General features: G+C 36.2%; 1 protein-coding gene across 7 annotated transcripts in view; it reads right to left on the reverse strand.

Annotated features, from left to right (window-relative positions):
• Positions 1-21,077, reverse strand: part of LOC150103218 (solute carrier family 35 member H1) — a 261,818-nt gene that overhangs the window by 196,379 nt on the left and 44,362 nt on the right. The window lies entirely within an intron of this gene.

Here is a 21,077-nt window from a genome sequence, read left to right on the forward strand (position 1 = left end):
TTTCCTCGATTGTCATTGCCTTAATATAACATTTTGTATTTATTGCTCAGAAAGATCTCGCCAGTTTTTGCTTTTTTTGTTTCATTCACCCCTATTATGTCACTCTAATACTTATCCAATTCCTCAGCTAGCTCCACTTCTTTGCCTTTCAGGCTTCTTATGTTCATAGTACCAATCTTGAACTAACTCTGGTGATGTTGAGTTGGGGTGGGTTTTAGGATTTGCTCCAGTAGCTGACTTTTCGAAAACAACGGGGGCCTTGTTTAACCTGTCAAGGTCCCAACCGACATGAAATTCTGTCATGTTGTAACATCATTTTTTATTTTGGTTTTTTTTATATTTTATTTTATATACAACAAACATATGATTAAGAAGTAAATACGGAGGGCAAAAATATAGTGTACTTCTGCATATCTGAAACTGTACAGAACAGGCAATCATAAGAATTCAAAAGGCAAAATGAAGCAATATAATACTTAGGTGCTGAGAGAAGAATTAAAAATAAATAAATTTCCATAGCCATTAAACTGCTGTATGCTGAATTTCTGTAGTAAAAACTATGTAGAAACAGGAATGAAATAAATAATGTACTAATTAGATATTTAAAACCTGATGTTTCATCAGCTCAGACTAGCATCATTAAAGGCACTTTGAAGAAACATTCTGCTCTACTTACATTTTCTGAACACAAGGGTTACAAAAAAAAAAAAAAAAAAAACCTCTCTAAATGCCTTAAAATTAGGAAAACTATTCCAGGAAGCAGTTCATACTACAGAACTCAGTGAACTGCCATAGAACTGATGGTGCTCACTGCCCATCTGCCAGTCAGCAGTAATCACAGAACATCACTGCAGAGAGTGCTACTGTTGCCCTCCACACATGGAGGTCATTTTTACTGTAGTCTTCACTGATTGTGTGTCTCCAAAGCGCCTTTGATAATGCTAGCTTGAACTGGTGAAACATCAGATTATAATCATTTATTTTCATTCCTCTTTTTATGTAGTTTTAATTCCAGAAACTAAACTTTGACATGAAAAAGGATCAAAATCGCTAAAGAAACAATATGTAACAGTTACAATGCCTACATACTTAGGTTAGGGATGGATTGGCTATCAGAGAGTTGTGTATGGTGGGAAAATATCAAAGAAGCAGAAGGTTACAAGTGGGGTTCCACAGGGCTCAGTATCTTTATATTAATGATACTGTCAATGGATTGCAAGGGGATATTCAGTTGTTTGCAGATGATGTGAAGCTGAGAAGAGTTATCAGTAATATTGCAGATGTGGCAGCCCTGCAAGAAGATTTGAATAAGACAGATAAGCAAATGAATATAGCAAAATGTAAAGTCTTGAAGTTTGGGATCCATCGATTGGGGGGGGGGGGGACTGCATACATGATTGAAGGAAGTAGAGGGAGACAGATCTGGGGGTGATGATAGATAGAAAACTGAAATTCAGGGAGCATAATTCAAAGGTGGTGAAGGTAACCCAGAGGATTGCTAGAATACTGAAAAGGATGCTGACCTGCAGAGATAAAAGAGTTATCATTCCATTGTATAAGACCCTGATCAGACCACACTTAGACTACTGTTCTCAAATTGTCGCCAGGATTTGAAGAGAATAAATCAACTGTAGAAAGGGTAGAGGCAGATAACAAAGACGGTTTCAGGATTGTACAATATCAGTTATGAGGATCAGCTGAGGGAATGTGAACTGCAGAGTTTGGTGGATAGAAGGAGAGGTGATATGATAGAGACTTTTTAACTGTTGAGTGGCAGTGACAGGGTGTACATTAGGGAGTTCTTTTGCTTGGTGGAACAGCGAGAATGAGCGATGACGAGGAGCCATTCATGGAAGTTACAAAAGGAAGCTGTGAGCAAGAGGATGAGGAGTGGTTTCTTTGCATGGAGGGTGGTTGAACTGTGGAATGCACTGCCTGAGAAAGTGGCGAGAGCAAGAGTGGTCAATGAGTTCAAGGAGTGGTATGATAGACCGCGTTTCCTAAGAAAGACCTTCCACGATGAGTCTCTTGACTCCATGGAGGCCTGACTAATAATAATAATAATAATATGGATAAATAATGAAATCAAGCCAGCTAAGAGATAGTATGAAATGGGATATAAGACAACACACAAGGACTGCAAGTACAAAAGTGTATGCTAGGAATTTCACTTTCACCATGAAATTCCAGGGGGATGGGGAATTTGTTTGCTGTGCAAGAAGAATAATGACTGTTGAAGGTTAACTCTGGCTGATAGAGATAGGTGGCAAGGTGGCCACTAAGAAAGAGTGAAGTTATTTAATGAACATTAAGGTATTTTATAACAAAAGTTACAAGGACTGGAAGTGAATAAACAATGAATATATAATAGGGTTTAATGGAATAAATACAGCACATATAAATAATTAAACAACACGTAATCACTCCTATATTTCATCTCAGTCAATGAGATGTCATCAAGGAAACAATACTAAAAGTGCAAAAACACACAGCATAGTAGTTTTTTTTTTTCCCATTTGATTCTCTGCAAAGTATCCCCCAAAGCATAGTTAGCAAGCTCTGACTGACCATAATTAAGGCTACAGATGTAATCATAATCTTCTGATTATGATTATACCTGTTTATGCTATTTATAAACAGATTGAGGGTACAGCCACAGGCACTTCCACCTGGATAATTATTATATGGAACTTTTAGAGCTCTTGATACTGCTATTCTCAAACCTTCCATCTGGTATATTGATGATGTGTTCTCAAATTTGGCCACACTTCCTCCTCCATCTCAACAGACAGCACCCCAAACTAGTTCACTATAGAAAAAATAAATAAAATAATAGTCTGCCTTTTCTGACTACTCTAATTATATATCTTCCCAATGACACCCTTTCTTTCTCAGTTAGCAGAAAACCTGCCCACATAGGTAGAAACATACACACAGTTTCTCATCTTCCCCCCCCCCCCAACAATATGATGTTAACAAAATCCTCGTTAATAGAGACTCCAATATCTGTTTTACTTAGGCTTATCTTACTGCAGAACTCTCCTTTATTTGCCAGACTTTATTGTCCAATGTTTATATAATACAAAAAGGTCAACAAATTAACTGTTCTTCCCATCACTCTAAACATGCTGACTATAGTAATGATATCATTGCTGCTTATATCCAGGGCACCTAAAAAAAAAAAAAAACACTCTAAAAACGTACAATCTCTGCACTGCATTCAAACCTTATCTAAAGCTGGCTACACTCATCTGCTCTCCCAAGGATCCTCTACCTGCTCTATCATTTCCAGGTATTTACAAAGTTCCTTGTTCCTGCAACTTATCTTATTATAGTCAAACTGGGAGATCTGCCTAGAAGAACATAAAAAATGCATCTAGTATCATAAGTATAGCCAGTCAGGGCTTACTGACTTACCTTAGATAATATGCATAGAATCAAATGGGGAAAAAACTACTGCACTTTACCTCAAAAAATACAAACTTAAAAGACTTTTTTTTTTTTTTAAATCAGCAGCAGAATAAAAAAAACTGACCTAATCTTAATAAATATGGTTGTATTAAACTTCCCTAGATTTTGGCTAATTCTTAGGCTTCTCACCCAACACAGCTAAAGCTAGCCAACAGTGATGCCCATAGAGGGAGCTTTCAGCCTAATTTTTTCCACTTAGCGCTTGAGCAAATTTGTGTATGTTTTTGCAATTTTAATATAGTTTCCTTGACAATGTCTCAGTGACTGAGATGAAATATAGTTGTGATTAGATGTGTTGTTTCATTATTCATAAGTGCTGTATATATATTCCATTAAACCTCATAATAACTTCAAACTAGCACATATGTTCAAATATGCGATCATTAAAACAATAAATAAACCAAAGTATGTGATTGAAGGAAACCTTATATGGCAGAATCCACTTATTGTGATCGCGGATAATATTATCAATTGGCTATTGTTATCAAAATCAGTCAGTCCCAAAATACACCATGTAAGATGAATTGAAAATAATCTATTATAATCAAAGTTCCAGTTATTGTTATGAAAATCGTCAAATGTTCAAAAGGCTTTTGAACATTTGATGATTTTCATCTGAGAATTAAGAACTTGAAGGGATAATCAAGAGAAAATTTGACAGGGAACATTTGTTGAAATCTGACTTTTGTATTAATCTTCTTTTAATCTTATTCTTCCATAAATCTTTTATCTTCCAGATACAGTCGAATCTTGATTTTTCGAGTTTATTTTTGTGCTCTCTTTTAGTAAGTGAATTTGCCTTTAAGTGCTCATTAAAACAGCCCTTAGCATTATGGCAGAAGCAAGTAAAAAATGTAAAGATTTATCTTTTCAAGAAAAGCAAAGAATTTTGGAGTGCTATGATAAGTTGTCCAAAATGAGTCAGCATAGTGTGGCTGTATACTTAAAAATTTCACAACCACTCTTGTGTAAGAGCTTAAAAACAGATCAAACACAGCTCTTACTAATAAGAACATGGATTGGAAGAGAGCCCGATCTGGTAAGGATACTCAGGCTGAAACAGCATTAAAAACGTGGTTCAGTAATGTTCGTGAAAAAGAATGCTCTGATTAATGGATTTTTAATGCGTCAAAAAGCAGAAGAATTTGCAAAAACAATGAGTAAAGAAATTTTCACTGCAACTGATGGATGGTTTAACAGGTGAAAAAAGCGAGAGAATATTGTGTACAAGCCTGTTCATGAAGAAAAAAAGTGCTGTTTTTTTTTTTTTAATCAGCTGATGCATGGATTAAGACCGAGTAGCCAAAAATTATTGCTGAATATTCTCCTGAGGATGTTTACAATGCAGACGAAACAGGAACTCTATTTTCGTGCAATGCCTTATTTGTTTAAAATGAGTTATTTGTTGTGCTAATATGAAAGGTGAGAAACGAAAGCTTCTAGTGATTGGAAAAAGTAAAAATCCTCAGTGTTTGAAAGGTGTCAAAAGTTTGCCTGTTGACTACTTTCTAGGGCAAATGCTTGGATGACCAATGCCATTTTCAACAATTTGTTAGTTAAGTGGATCTTAAATTAAAGCGAAAAATTGTCTTGTTAGTAGACAACTGCACTGAACACACAAACGATTTATCGTTAAAGAACATTAACGTAACCTTCTTGCCTTACATCGTTAATTCAACCATGTGACCAAGGCATCATACGAGCTTTTAAAGCTTATTATCGCAGAGAAGTTTATGTGAGAATTATTACTGAACTTGATTATATAAAACACCAATCAGATGCAAGTGCAACTGCAAAAGATTTCCCTTCTCGATGCATTGCATTTGGTAGCAATGTCATGGAAGCAAGTCTCAGAGAAGACTACTAAAAACTGCTTTCAAACAAGTGGATTTTTTTAAAACAAACTCTGAAACTCCTTCCGAAGAATTTGAATATCTTACAAAGGAAATTTTTAATAAAACCACAGACAATATGTCAAAAGAAGAATTTGAAAATTGGTTGGATATTGATAACAACATTGAAGTGGTAGCTACAGTGACAGTGTCGGAAATAAGCCTAGCCGCTTTCAACAAGAACTTGAAACTAGTAGAGGAAAGTGAACCCAATACAAGTATAGAAGAACAAATTTTAGAACCTCCTCCAACCAATGCCCAGATGCAAGAAGCTCTATGAATACTTCGCCGTGGTAGGCAACATAAAGCAACAAACTTCGAAAGGCATTATGAGTATGAGCAATTCATTCATGAACTACTATATTCAAACACAAGACAGACAACACTAGATGTGTTTTTAAAATAAATTTTACGTAGTTGCTTATTAAAAAGTTGTTTATAACAATAAATTAAATAAAATAATTTTCACAACAATAAAGTGAAATAAATAATGCAATTTTTTATATCCTTTGCTTATTGTTATAAGCTGGTTATTGTTATTGCTGTCCCAAAGTGATCACAATATGAGCATCTACTATATTAATAAGGAGGTGGAACTTAATAACATAACTACAAGTTTTAGTTCTGTGGAACTGATAGCAGCATTGACTTTTAATGGGAATCTTACAAAAGATAATTCCCAAAGGAGTAGGAGAAGGAAACACTATTGGAGTTGCCAAAAAAATGCTTCAAATTAGAAGTTTTTGCGAATCTGATGTGTTATAATGTTCCACATCTATCATCCACGATTAAGTTATCATGTGGAATTCTGCACAGAGATCAGCAATAAATAAAGATTGTTATAGCAATTTACTTGGATTTTGCAATAACGTGACACATGAGATGAGTAGGGAATCCACATAGAGTGGTATCGCTAAGCTTTGTGAATGCAATAAAAGGTTGCTTGATATAACAGGTTTGTATTTAAATTCTAACGGAGATACGTGATAGTGGATAATTAGCAAATTTGATAGACTGGCTATCTGATAAATAAATTAGAAAATTGTATAAGAATAGCAATATTCCAAAAGATACAAATAAGAAGTGGCATAAAATAAGATGCCTAGACATTGTATTTTAGTACCACTATTATTTAAGCAATACATACATACATAACAATAATCTATGTTATCATCTGGAAACTGTTCTAGAGACCAAACATGGAACTTTTTCAAGCTACTTCAGATTTTCAGTAAAACAAGGTGGTGGTAATCTCATACCAGACAATCAAATTCATCTATTACCTCAAGACATTTACAAATATCTATGCTCGTATTGGGATTCAAACACACAGCTTGGTTGGAGAATGAGTATACTAACCATTCATCAAGTCGGCCAACAAAAAATGTGTTATCCACTTAGCCAATCACACTGGCACATACATATATATATATATATTGCAAGCATGACTGGTTAAATAGTTAACACACCCTCTTCCACCAAATGAATGTGGGTTGAAATCCCACTAGGCATAGATGTTTGTGAATGTCTGCAAGTAGTAGATCAATTTCATCAACCAGTATGAGACTACCACCCTGCATACTGGACACCTGAAGTAGGGTGGGAAAGTTCCATTTTTTGTCCAGAAAAGGGTTTCAAGTTATCTAAACTGGAAACTCTGCTCTACAGCTAATCCATGATACAAAAAGCTTAATAATGCGAAATTTACATTTACAAAAAAGACTTGTAAATCTACAAGCCTTTTTCGGGTGAGATTCAATATAAATTTTTATACACACACTGGTGTCCAAAACCTAAGGATGAACACCATTTCTGAAGATACAACCGCAAATTCAGATGAATCAGCTTGTGGCAATTTGCATTACTGACAATTTTGAATAGAAAGTAAGTACACATTCAAATTTTCAAATCACGTGCAAAGATGTAACATGGTAGCACTCAACAGGATAGAAGACTGCACTAAGCAAATTGCTTGAAGGAAGCTCTTTTTTTGTGAAGGAATAATGTTGCAAACTTGGATGTCTAGGAATATCTCAAAGACATCTAAATAATTTCATGAGGGGAAAAATTACTGGCAAGCTTGAAGAATGTCACAGAATTACTAATATTACCAGAGAATTTGGAATCTCACATGGCATTGTGAGATTCCAAATCCAGACTCCAGGCAGCATTTCAAGCCAACAGAATGTGTTCCAGATGTTTGTTAAGAGGTCACCCATGGAGCATGAAGACAAATTTTTGGTTATAACAGCAAAACATAATTGATGCACCACATCAGGTCAGCTTGCACGTCAGCTCCATTCGCGCACAGGTAAACGTACGTGTCCCTCGCTTTACGCGATTAATTATTCTATGAAATAATCGCGTAAAGTGACTGAATAGGGATAGGGATTTCTTCAGAAGGATAAAAAAATGAAAACTTTACACCTGTGAGCAAAAGAAATTTAAATGGAATCATTAAACTTATAAACAAAACACACAAATTTTAATGAATGAATGGCTGGATAAATGAATTTAATTAATACAATGTCATAAACACCTAAACACTACATACTTCTGACAGTCTTCAATCAAATAATGAATGGACTGGGTCTGGATCATCACTCTCTTGAAGTCCCTAGGATGAGAAGCTGATGATCTTCAACTTTTTTAATGAAACAGTCGAGACCCAGCTGACGGCAGCATTCTTCCCCTCTCTATAAAGTTCTTTGTAGCAAATCAAAGAATTCTGAATTTCTCTCGCAACTTTGCCGATTCTAGTTTCATTGGGATAATTTTCTTCAATTATTCTGATGGCACTGTCAATGTGTTTAAAAATTTCAGTCATTTTTTTTGTTAAAAGGGGCTCAGCAACAAAGGGCTCCTGATTTTCATCATTCATATTGTGTTCCGTTTCTAGAACTTCATTAGTCAGCTCTGATTAGTGGGACTCGAGCAATATCCACATTAGTCTCATCTACATCCACAAATCCGACAGATTTTGCAATTTTAACTATGTCATGTCTTGAGTTGGCAAGCTCACTTTCAGGATCAAAATCATTAGAATCAGAAACTCCGGGCCAAATTTTCTTCCAAACTCCCTTTGTGCAGGACTGCTTAACTTCTGCCCATGCCTCTCCAATGTTGTCAATTGCCATTTTTACATCATATTTCTTCCAAAATTCTTTCACTGAAATTTTATCTTCACGTTCAGTACATGTAGATTGAACCAGCTGCGAAAATGTTCTGCAGAGATAACTCTTGAAAGTTGCAATAACACCTTGATCCATTGGTTGAATGATGGATGTTGTGTTTGGTGGCAGAAAAATAACTTTGATATTTTCATCAATTTCAGTGATGCTTAGAGGATGTCTTGGTGCATTGCCAGAAGCAGAAGAATTTTGAAGAGTATATTTTTCCTGTCACAATAAGCTTTCAATTCACGACACAGTTCATTACAAAAGTAGGACTCAAACACAGCTCCGGTAATCCATGTTTTTTTTTTATCTGACTGCCATACAACAGGCAAATCTTTTGAGTAGCCCTTGAATGCAGTTTTGGGAGTGATAAACCATCAGTGGTTTAGTTTTATGATCTTCAGATGCATTTCCTCCTAACAGCAAAATGAGAGGTCTTTGGAAACTTTAAAAACCTTGGGTCCTCTTTTCTTGCACCGATATAAATGTTCTACTAGGCATACGCTTCCAGAACAACCCCACTTCTTCGAGATTGAACACCAGCTGAGACAAATAATCATGTTCCTGAACACTTAGAAATTTTGCTGGAAAGTTCTCAGCAGCAACAACATCAGCTCCTACAGCCTTGCCAGTCAGCTTGAGATTATGGAATCCATGTCGCACCTTGGAAAGTTCAAACCACCCAGCAACAAAAGATTACACTTTAGGATCAGGATCTATAGCATTCAAATCATCAAACAAACTTTTCACTTTAACCTGGATAATCAAGGTGGATAACGGAACAGCATGTTGATTTTCATGTTCAATTCATTGGGCAAACATCCTTTCTAATTTCTCCATAATTGGTGCACTTATCTGTGTTATCTCAGTTGGCGACATTCTTATCGCACTTTTACAACTTTCTTTTATTTTCCCTGCTTGATTTCTTATTGTTCTTAAAGTTGATTCTGAAATTCCTGTAGCTCTGACTATGTCGACTGTGCGCTCATTATGTTCATACCTCTTTATAACTTCTAATTTTTCCTCCAGTGTTATAGCTTTTCTCTGTTTTTTAGTCTTGGAAGTATTTTGATCACATTATCTCTTTTTCCATAATGTTTGCATTACAGAAGACTCCAACAATGGCGCTTACTAGTTCTACACTTTCTGTGAGACTGACATGCAGCATGATGCTGCTTTGTCAAAGCGGTGCTCGCACAAAGTCAAGTGACCACGCACAGGGTGACTGCAAAATTGCTATTACAATTTTTTAAATTAAGTTTTTAAAATCGTGTTATAGCGAAAATCCATAAAGTGAGATTGCATATAACGAGGAATACCTGTATATCTCAACAAACTATGGCAAGACGTCTACAACAAGTAGGGCTATATGCCATAAGGCCTGTAGTCTGTATCCCTTTACCCACAGCTCATTGTAGAGCACGTGTGAAGTGGTGTTGTATCCATAAAAATTGGACAAGACATCAATAGGCTAATGTACTCTTTACAGATGAGAGTCATTTTAGTCTTTCCTCTGATTCTAGATGACACTACACTTGATCTATTGTGAAAGTGATGCATACTATTGCAGAGAATGTGCTTGAAAGGGATAGATACAGTGGTGCTGAGGTCATGGTGTGGGGAGGCATTATGTTTAATGGATGCATTGAGCTACAAGTGCTGGCAAAATGGACTATGATTGATGAACGATATTTCAACAAAGTTCTTCAATGTCATGTTCTGTACAACTGTTCCGTCGTGCTGTAGGCGAAGAATTCATTTTTATGGATGCCAGTACCACATCACATTATACAAGAGCAGTGAAGATACCTCAGGAGACTGAGGGTATTAATTGAATTGAGTGACCAACATGTTCCCCAGATCTCAACCTCATAGAACATATTTGGGATGCAATAGAGAAAGATGCATTTCTGTTCTAAATCCTCCTCTCCTCTTCCAGAAAACAAAAAAGGCTTAATCCTTGATTTGAAGGAGGAGCAGGCCAGTTTGCCTAAAGAACTCCTAAATCAATTGGTGCTAAGCATGGTACGACATTGCGAGGGCTGAATCGCAGTCCAGGGTGGACATGTTCCATACTGAAATGTCTTTCTGCATAGTTTTCTGTAAGCACAGTCAGTATATTAGGAAATTTTTAACTTTTGCCAAACATATATTGCAATTTAATTTGTACAAAATGTATAACACATTCTTTGTGTATTGTAATTTATTGGTATGCTGGCAATAAGCATATGTCCATATTTGGCTGTAGGCATGAAAATATTTTTTATGAATGCCAATGACACATCACATCATACATGAGCAATGGAGATATCTCCAGAGACTAAGGGTAATAATTGGATAAGAACCCAATAGAACAGATCTCAACCCCCATAGAACATGTTCGGGATGCAATAGAGAGAGAGAGAGAGAGAGATGAATTTCTGATCGAAATCCCCCCCTCCATTTTCCAGAAAACAAAAAAGGCCTTATCCTTCCTCTGAAAGAGGAGCTGGCCAGTTTCCCTAAAGAACTCCTGAATCACTTGGTACTTAGCATGGTACAAAGTGGTGAGAGCTATTTTGCAGTCCAGGTTGGACATATTCCATACTGAAATGTCTCTCCGCATAGTTTTCCGTAAGCACCATACATTAGGAAATTTGTAACTTTTGCCAAAAACTTATTGCAATTTAATTTATGCAAAATGTATAACACATTTTATGCATAATGTAATTTATTAGTATGCTGGCAATAAATTTAGGTCCATATTTCCCTGTAGTCAAAAAATTTTTTTTTCTATACAGGTAAAAATGTAGTTCGTCTTTAGCTTATGGACAACAGTATGTACATATATACAAGGGTGGTCTGAAAAGTTCTCGGCCTGGACCATAGAGGGCAACACTATTGGCAAGTTTTTTTTTCTAAGTTCGTACATCTGTCATAAGCATCCATGTGAAATTGCAAGTCATTCTATCAAGTAGTTTGTTTTATACAGCTGTTTGAAGCAAAAGTGTCGTCTGTATTCCTTGAAATGGATAAAATTGAGTATCATGTGGTTATAAAATTCTTTGTAAAAGAAAGTTTAACACCAAAAGAAATTCATTCGAAGTTCATAAAAGTTTATGAGCACTCTTTTCCTTCGCTTTCGACAATTAAGAAATGGGCTGCCGAGCTTTCAAGGCCACGTTTAAACGTGGCCATACCAGCCTTGAAGATGATCCACGCAAAGGACGTCCAAAATGTTAACACCACCAGAAATCACTGATCAAGTGCATGATATTTAATTGGATGACCAGTGAGTCAAAGTGCATGAAATTGCTGAGACTATAGGCATTTCAAAAGAACGCATAGGATATATTTTGCATGAAGAATTGCAAATGAAAAAGCTTTGTGCAAATGGGTACTGCGATTGCTCACAGCGGATCAAAAATGCACTCACATGAAAATCTCCGAACAGTGCTTGGGGTGTTTTAACAAGAATAAAACTGATTTTGTGCATCGATTTATTACTATGGATGAAACTTGGATTTACCATTACACACCAGAATCTAAACAGCAATCAAAACAATGGACAGAAGCCAGTTGTTCAGTACCAAAGAAGACAAAGTTGGTTCCATCAGCAGGACAGGTCATAGCATCGGTGTTTCGGAATGCTAAAGGCATTTTGTTTATTAATTATCTTGAAAAGGGTAAAACAATAGCCTGGGAATATTATTCCAATCTTTTAACCAGACTAGTGAAAAAATTCGTGAGAAAAGACCCGGTTTGCAGAAGAAAAAAAATCATCTTTCATCAGGACAATGCACCTGCCCACAAAGGTGTTTTAGCAATGGGAAAATTAAGGGATCTGCACTATGAATTGTTGGAACATCCACCCTATTCCCCAGATTTGGCTCCCTCTGACTTCTATCTCTTCTCAAAACTAAAACTCTTGCTTACTGATTCCTGAAGAAATCTTCCTCAATTTCTTCCTGATCGAGGAAGAAATTCCTCTTCCTCAATCCTTGTGCATTGAGGCATTCTGACCTCGATGCACAAGGTCAGAAGAAATGCTGACCAGATTTCTTCGAATACTAGTTAGCATTCGAAGAAAAATGCTTCCTGGTCAGCATTTCTTCGAATCAAGAGGTGATTGCAGCTGTACAGGAGTACTTTGCAGATCTTACTGAGAACCACTACAGGGATGGGATAATGGCACTGGAGCATTGCTGGAATAAATGTATTAGTCTTAACGGAGATTATGTTGAAAAATAAGAATAATTTTGAAATTATAAATTCGCTTTTTCATTCTTAGGCCAAGAACTTTTCAGACCACCCTCGTATATATAACATATATATAACATAAAAAAAAGCATAGAAGATATGCAATCCAGGATGATGGTGAATAAGGTACTAAAGTTTAGCAGGACATTCTGGAATTTGACCCTATTAAAACTATGTGAATTATGACATTTAAATAAATATTCAAAATGAATGAGTACAATAAATAAATATAAAAAGATTATCACTTTCTTATCTTCTAAATATATATATATATATATATATATATAAGGATTAGCTGAAAAGGAAATTAAAAATGAAAAGAAATATATTCTTTCTCAAATTGCAGCACACAAAATCTGAGATTTATCATTAAATGATAACTCAAGTATAGTAATCCATCAATTGTCCAACCATACTTTGAGAGCAATTTTCTTGTGTGATAAATGAAAGGTTGAATAAGTGGGAGATACAATTACATGGTGCTGTATTGGAAGCCAATAAATTGATACACTAACCAACTGAAGGGTTAGTTAAATTGAAAGTTCGTTCATTTGAATGTTGGATAATTCAGAGATCACCATAGTACCCAATTTGGAATAATAAATAAAAAAAATAAATTAATAAAATAATAATAACCAGAAGGAAAATCCATCCAGCCAATCCTTATCTGTCCTTAGATGTGTTTAGGCTCCTAACCAATACTCTGCTGCATTACTAAGTATTTTATGTCTCTAAATACAGTATGTGTGTTCAAAGGGGCAGTATATCTCTTTGTGGGATGAAAAACGTCAGTTTCTAGGTGGAAAAAAATTGCCACCTCAATATGAGACAAGACAACTCATCTTCAGATGAAAATCCCTGATAAAGGTTCTTCACATCCCCCAATGAGGATTTCCAACCAAAAAAAAAAAAGTTTTGTGTTTCCAACCAAAAAAAAAGGGTTTTGCCTATAATGACTGAGCTATGGAGGTTCCTAATTTAAAGAATAATAACAACATTATGTGTCCGCGCGGTTAGCCGAGTGGTTACACGCTCTGCAATCTTAGCTCCTCACATCAGTGATGAGAATCACCGATGTGAGGAGCTAAGGATCTTTCTCAGACATAGCCAAGTTAGCCAGTTTTGGGCATGGACAGTAAGGTTTTTCTCCCCAGTTTATCTGGAGTTTTTCCTCCCACAAACCAGTCTTAAGAACACAATGCTTCACAGACAATTACACATAGTTGAGATTTGGGGTAACAACTCCACCTCGTAAGGAGAAATGAAAAACCCAAAGATGGGAGGCCAAGGCCCTACATGGGGTTGTAGTGTCGAAGAAGAAGAATATTATTATGTGACACCTCCAGGGGAGTCTAAGGATTCATCAAGGGAAGACACCTACTCTACAGCTCTCTGTCTCCACCACTCAATCCACCTGCTACAACTAACTGCACCTACACCAATGCCATCTACTGCCCACCACCACCACTAGTATTTTCCATAGACAATTACAAACATCTATGTCATAATGTACCAAAATACTGCAGTATATGTTAATCACAACTTCTACACAATTTGTTTTGTATTATGACAAACTGTAGTGTCTATATCACTAAATCATGATGAAAACTTCTAAGAAAACATACCCTGACTAAACAAAAGGTTCCCACCCAACATACAAGTATTTGGAAACTAAAAATTAGTGAATAATGATATACCATTTGGTAAGGCGCTGATATGCAGCCTATAAGGAAATCCTGCTTGTTGCTAGTTCTAGAATTATAAAAAAATGTCACCTACATCAATTTTGCTAAACCATAATGGCATGGCTAGAGGGATAGCAGGAATATCCAGAGTTTAACTATAATGTGGATAGTATCACTGTCAAGTTTGCTCTTACAAAAAGTTCTCTGCTTATAAAGGGGGGGTTGGGAAGATAATTTTTAAAAACAAAAGAAACAGTATTTTTTTAATCTTCAAAATGATGCCATGAAAAAGGATTACTTTGTAAAAATGGTTCATTTTATATTAATTTCCTTATGTCACTTTTGCACACAGTTGTTCATAAAAATAAATAAATAAATAAATAAATCAGTATTTTGGTTGATTTATTTGTTCAGCAATTGTTTTACTTTTTTTTATTATTTCAAGTTCTACTTTAATTTTATTATTTTACAAGTACATATAGCCATATATGCATATGTGTGTCTTTTTTCTTCTTACTTTAAGCTTCAGCTTGTTTCATATGCAGTATGTCAGTATAAGCAGTCTGTCCAATGTTTCTTTCTTGGTCTACTAAATGGTATTTTCATATATCATTTCCAAGTCTCTTGCTAGTTTACATATTCTTTTTGGATCCATTCTGATCTCTTTTTTAACCATTCGTTTATGGGTTGTAACTGACATTCTTCATAAATATTTTCATTATTTACTCTATCAAATTTTGTTTTATTAATTATTTTTCTTAATATTTTCATTTCACATATTGTATTTATTTGTTGTATTTTTGATGTCTCTATTCTTGTTTCACATGCATAAGCCAGTATTGATCAGACTGTTTTATATTATTACTTTTGTTTCTTTTGTTACATCTTTTATTTCCTTCCATGCTGGAGGTTTAATGGAATATTATCAGCACTGAGAAAGGATTAAAACTAATTTTAATACTTCCATTATTTTGTCTCCATCACAAAGACATCTTCAGAGATTACAAAAACTTTTTGTAACAACACACAAATACAATACAATAGTGAGTGAAACTAAAGTCCTATCCTATCCCTGGAGATGTCTCTGTGACGGAGACGAAATATTGGAAGTATTAAAATTAGTAATAATCCTTTCTCAATGCTGATAATATTCCATTAAACTTCCAACATGAACTCTTCACAGCACTTAAGCCTCAACACACGAATCTTTTATTTCCATAGTTAAAGTTGGAAATCCTGATATTTTATTAGCCTTCAGGGCCTGTTCATTCTGAATTATATTTTCGCTGTTAACAATCATTTCTAGATATTTAAATTTCATTACTTGTTCCAATTTATTATTGTTATTACGACACCTTCAGGAAGTCCAAACTCATCGAAGGAGCACACCTACTCCAGCTCTCCGTCTCCACCACTCAATCCACCAATTACAACGAATCACAACTACCATCATCCACACCAATGCCATCTACCACCCACCAATAGTATATTCACAGACAATCACAAACATCCATGCCCACGGCGGGATTCGAACCCACAGTTTTTTGGCTGGAGAGCAGATACGTTAACCACTCAACCAACTAGGCCAGCAAAAAGTTACTCCAATTGGCAACTGGAGTCAAACTATAAGTCTACCTTCATGTGGCCTAGCATGAAGATGCAAGCACCACTTCCACTGAGCTACACAGGCCCCCCCCCCCTTTGTTATATTTAATTCTAATTTACATCTTATTGGTGCTTTTGCATTTGCCATTGTTTCTAATTTTTCTATTGATATTTTTATATTAAAACTACCATATATCTCTTGAAATCTGAATAACTGATTTTAGAGATAATCTCCTACAATAATACTACATCATCTGCATATCAACAAAATTAAAATTTTTTTTTCATTGTTTTATTTCTGGGTAATTTTTGTTTCATAATTCTGTTATTTTTTCCATAATTATGTTAAAATATACATGGACTTAAACAATCACCTTGTCTGATTCTTTGTCTGTGTGTGTGTGTATATATTATTATTATTATTCCGGGCAACTCCAAGGAGTCAAAAGAGACTCATCGAGGGAGGCCCTAACATCATGTCAAGAACAACTATTCGACATTCACATAGTATCTATCATACCTCGCCTTACTCATTCACGGTCATAGCACCCACAACAGACTCTGGCAGCTTATTCCACTCATTCACCACTCTCCAAGTAAAAAACCTAGTTCTAACACCATTGTTAACCACATTCTTGCCCAGCTTCAATGCATGGCCCCTAGTCCTCCCACCACCAGTCCTATTTTCAAAAATATCTTCTAGATTAATCGTATAGAAACCCTTCAGTAATTTGAATGTCTCAATCATATCACCCCTTTTCTGCCTATCGACCAATTTTTGCAACCCACAAATCTTCAACCTATTCTCGTAAGATTCATCCCTCAAACCTGCTATCATCTTGGTCACTCGTCTCTGGATCCTCTCCACTTCCTCCCAATCAAGAAGAAACCCTGGCGCCCACATCTAGGCACAGTAGTCTAGATGGGGCCTTATCAAGGCATGATACAGAGGAACAATAACCTGTTTGTCTCTGCTTCTTAAGTATTTTTCAGAAGCCAAGTGATTTGATGAGCTGATTTAGCCACTTTTCCAATGTGCCCCCTAAACTTCAATTCCCTATCCACCAACACTCCCAAATCCCTGGCCTCATCAATCTCCTGGAGTACGGTTCCACCAATGTGATATACTGCTGCTATTCTTTTCACCCCAAAATGCATAACCTTACACTTTGCCACATTAAATTGACATCCATTTTTCCTAGCCCAGTCCTCCAAACTATCCAAATCATCCTATAAAATTTTGAGCTCCTGTGCACTCACAATTGCTCTACACAACTTTGCATCATCAGCAAACAAGTAAACACTTCCTCTCAGATCCTTTCCTATATCGTTAATGAACAAATTGAAAAGTAGTGGTCCAAGAACAGATCCCTGCGGCACACCACTAGTCACAAGCCGTCTTTTGGGCTCAACTCCTGAATAAACCACTCTCTGGTATCTCTCCATCAACCACCCTCCTAACCATCTCGCCAACTCTATATCCATCACCATCTGCTCCAGTTTACTGATTAGGGTTCCATGTGGTATCCTGTCAAAGGCCTTGGCAAGGTCCAGTAGAATCACTGTAAACCCATTACCCTTATCCAGTTCAGCCATCACTGTGTTATAAAACGTGAGCAAGTTACTGAGGCATGATCTACCCTTCACAAAACCATGTTGTCCCCCATACAATATCCCATTTTCATCTATCCAATCCTGTATTCTTTTCTTGACTAATTTCTCTAAGATCTTGACAACAATTTCTGATATGATAATCGGTCGGTAATTTACAACAGCAGTCTTGGAACCATCTTGATGCAATGGAACTATTTTCCCCTCTTTCCACCCCCTTGGGACTAACCCAGACCCGAGACTCAAATTAAACAAAATGGTCAGGGGTACTGACAATTCTTTAGCCGCTTCTCGTATGACACGAGCTGGTATACCATCCAATCCTACAGATGTATTGACATCGAGGTTATGCAATAGACTACTCACCTCCACTTCATTCACCACAATTCCCATATAATCTACTGGTTCATTCATTTCTGCGATGTCACCACCTGGATGATATATTCTTGCAAAGTGCTCACTCAGTAACTCAACTATATCAACTGATTCCGTTACCTCCCTAACATCGGCATTCTTTAAAATCATTCTGCATATACATTTTTCCTTTTACTTGCAACATATCGAAAAAAACTGTTTAGGATTCTCTTTAGCCTGCATGGCCAATGTTCTTTCGTAATCCTTTTTTGCTTTTCTTACTACACTCGTTACCCTTCTGGCCTGCGCTTTATACCGTTCATGTGCCTGCCGGTCACCTTTCTCCTTAAATTCCCTCCATAGTTGTTTCTTTTTTTGCAGCTCAAGCATAATGGTGTTATTCATCCATTTAACTCCTACTTGATTTATTATTCAGACTCTAGGTATACAGTCAGCCATTGCTTCATGCAAACACTTCTTAACTGCCTTCCATGCACTATCAACTTCTAGTCCTTGCAGTTGTACATGCCATGGCACTGAACTAATCAAACTCCTAAGCTTGTCATACTTTCCAGCCTGATAATTCCACATGTACCCTGTCTTAATTGTAAATTCCACACCTTTAGCCACCTCCCAAGTCAAGATCCTATGATCACTATCACCAATTGGTGGCAATGTGGTCATATTTGTTACAGCCAAATCCTCAGCTGTAATTACTTGGTCAAGCACTCTCTCTGATCCCTAGTATTTTCCATTACATGCTATCGCAGATAGTTATCCCTTAATAATCACATTAAAATCCAATTCCTTCCTCCCGTGTGTCCTCTCCTCACTCCAATCAATGCGACCATAGTTGAAATCTCCGATAATAATTACCCTCCTTCCACTCATTTCTTCTATTTGCTTGTGCATGCTGTCTCCACCATTTTTTCCATTACCTGGTCTATAGCAGCACCCAATTGTATATTTTGTTCTGCTAGCCACAATCTCACACCAAATGGTCTCAAACGTGCTCTTTTCTCTATCCTGCAATTCAACTTCTATTCTCCTTGGCTGCAGCTCATCAGCTATCATCAACAACACTCCTCCCCCATTTTATTCTCGCTGTCATTGCTGAACACACTATACCCATCACATTCAATCCCTCTAGCTATATCATCTACAGTCAGCCATGATTCACTAATGCCAATAACCTGTGGTCTGGAAGTGCCAACCATGGCCAAAAACTCTTCCTTCTTGTTCCTAATACTCCTAGCATTAGTGTACATGAATTTAAGACCCACCATTAGCCCCATCCCTACCTTGCTGCCTTATATTAACTATCCCATTCTGATTTGTTGTCCTTATTCATTCGGACATATTATACTCATTCATACATTCAACTGCCTCCCTAAGGTCTGTATATCTATTCCTTCCCCTTAATAAATCTAGTTTCACTGATTTTGCACATCCACTACATTCAGCAACACTTTTTCAAGTCTCCTTACACCGAATCCATTCAAATGCAAGCCATCCATCTTATATAGATCCTTTCGCCCATTGAACTCACTCCACACGTCCACAAATTCCACACCACTCATCATACATAACCCATGCATAAAGTCATTTGCAATTATGGCCCTCCTTTTAAACACTTCACCGTCATACTGTGGCAAAAGACTAATCATCCTAACTCTCTCACTCTTTTCTTTTGCTACCTCAAACAATTCATTCAGGTCCTCTATCATTTCCATTTTATCTCCTTTCAAATCATTCGTACCTGCCACAACAATCAATTCTTTCACCCTTTCCTTTTGGTCTCTAATACACTCAGTTACATCCTTTATGGTCGCACCAGGTTGATACGATTTTGTCAAATCCTCTACTAACACACCTCGTACTAATGAGTCTCCATACAGCACTCTCTCCTTCATTTTGTTTACGTTCTCACTCATACGCTTATTTTTCCCATCATACTTTTTATTATTGGCTGGTACACTCAATCGACTTTTGTTCATATACATATATATATATACACACATATATGTATTTGCTACAACAATATTTTATAGTTAAATAGTAAGACTGTACTCTAAGTATAGTGAACTTTGAAATTAGGGATTGAATTAAGCACTGAATATTACATATGGCACATAACTGCAGAAACTCTTGTATGCATCAGTATATTCTAAGCCAGTGATGGCGAACCTATGACATGCGTGTCAGCACTGCCACACTTGAGGTTTTCAGGTGACACACCTTGGATGTTGAAAAATATTGGTATTTTTCAACATCCAAGATGAAAAAATGCGATAAATCGTGTAAGATCGCTCTCAGTTAAGGCGAAGGTAGATTTCGGTTCATTGAAAGAATTAAATTTTATAGTTAGCTTATTTCTATTTTATTTTGTAGTTAGAGCTAAAGTTGTTCTGATAATTTTCTCTTCTACATACTCTTGTGAAACTCTATTTTCTGCCTTAAATAATATCAAATCGAAAGGGAGAAATAGATTGAGCAATGATATGAGCGCTGCCTGTGTAGCATTTTTAATGCACTATAGCCCTTCTATAAAGCAACTTTCTTCCAGTACTCAGCAACAGAAAAGTCATTAAATGTAATGCAAGTTTGCAATTTCGCTTTATTAAATTAATTGTATAATATGAATTCATAGATTTTATATCAATATCCTATTAAATAAATAGCCTAATATGATATGTATAAGTCACCATCAATGATTATGTAGTTAAATTTATAATGCATGTATACAAGTGGCACATCAACAACGTCAATATTTTAAAAAAAAAGATGTTTGACACACCTGGGTAAAAAGATTCGCCATCACTGTTCTAAGCTGTTGACTGAAATTTAAAGGAGGCAATGAAAAAAAGAATCGAATTTCAGCAAATAATCCAAGAAGATATCATTATACTTATCATTTCAGTATTGGAGTATATACCAAAAAAATTATACAGATGATATACAAAACTTGCACCCTTCATACCGTAACGAAGAGTAACAAAAGCTTTTTCTCCCAGTCATAATTTCAGGGTTATGCAACAAAATAG

Source organism: Typopeltis vanoorti, chromosome 9 (genome assembly GCF_054136105.1).
Source record: "Typopeltis vanoorti isolate ZY-2024b chromosome 9, IOZ_Tvanoo_1.0, whole genome shotgun sequence".
Lineage (NCBI taxonomy): Eukaryota > Metazoa > Arthropoda > Arachnida > Uropygi > Thelyphonidae > Typopeltis > Typopeltis vanoorti.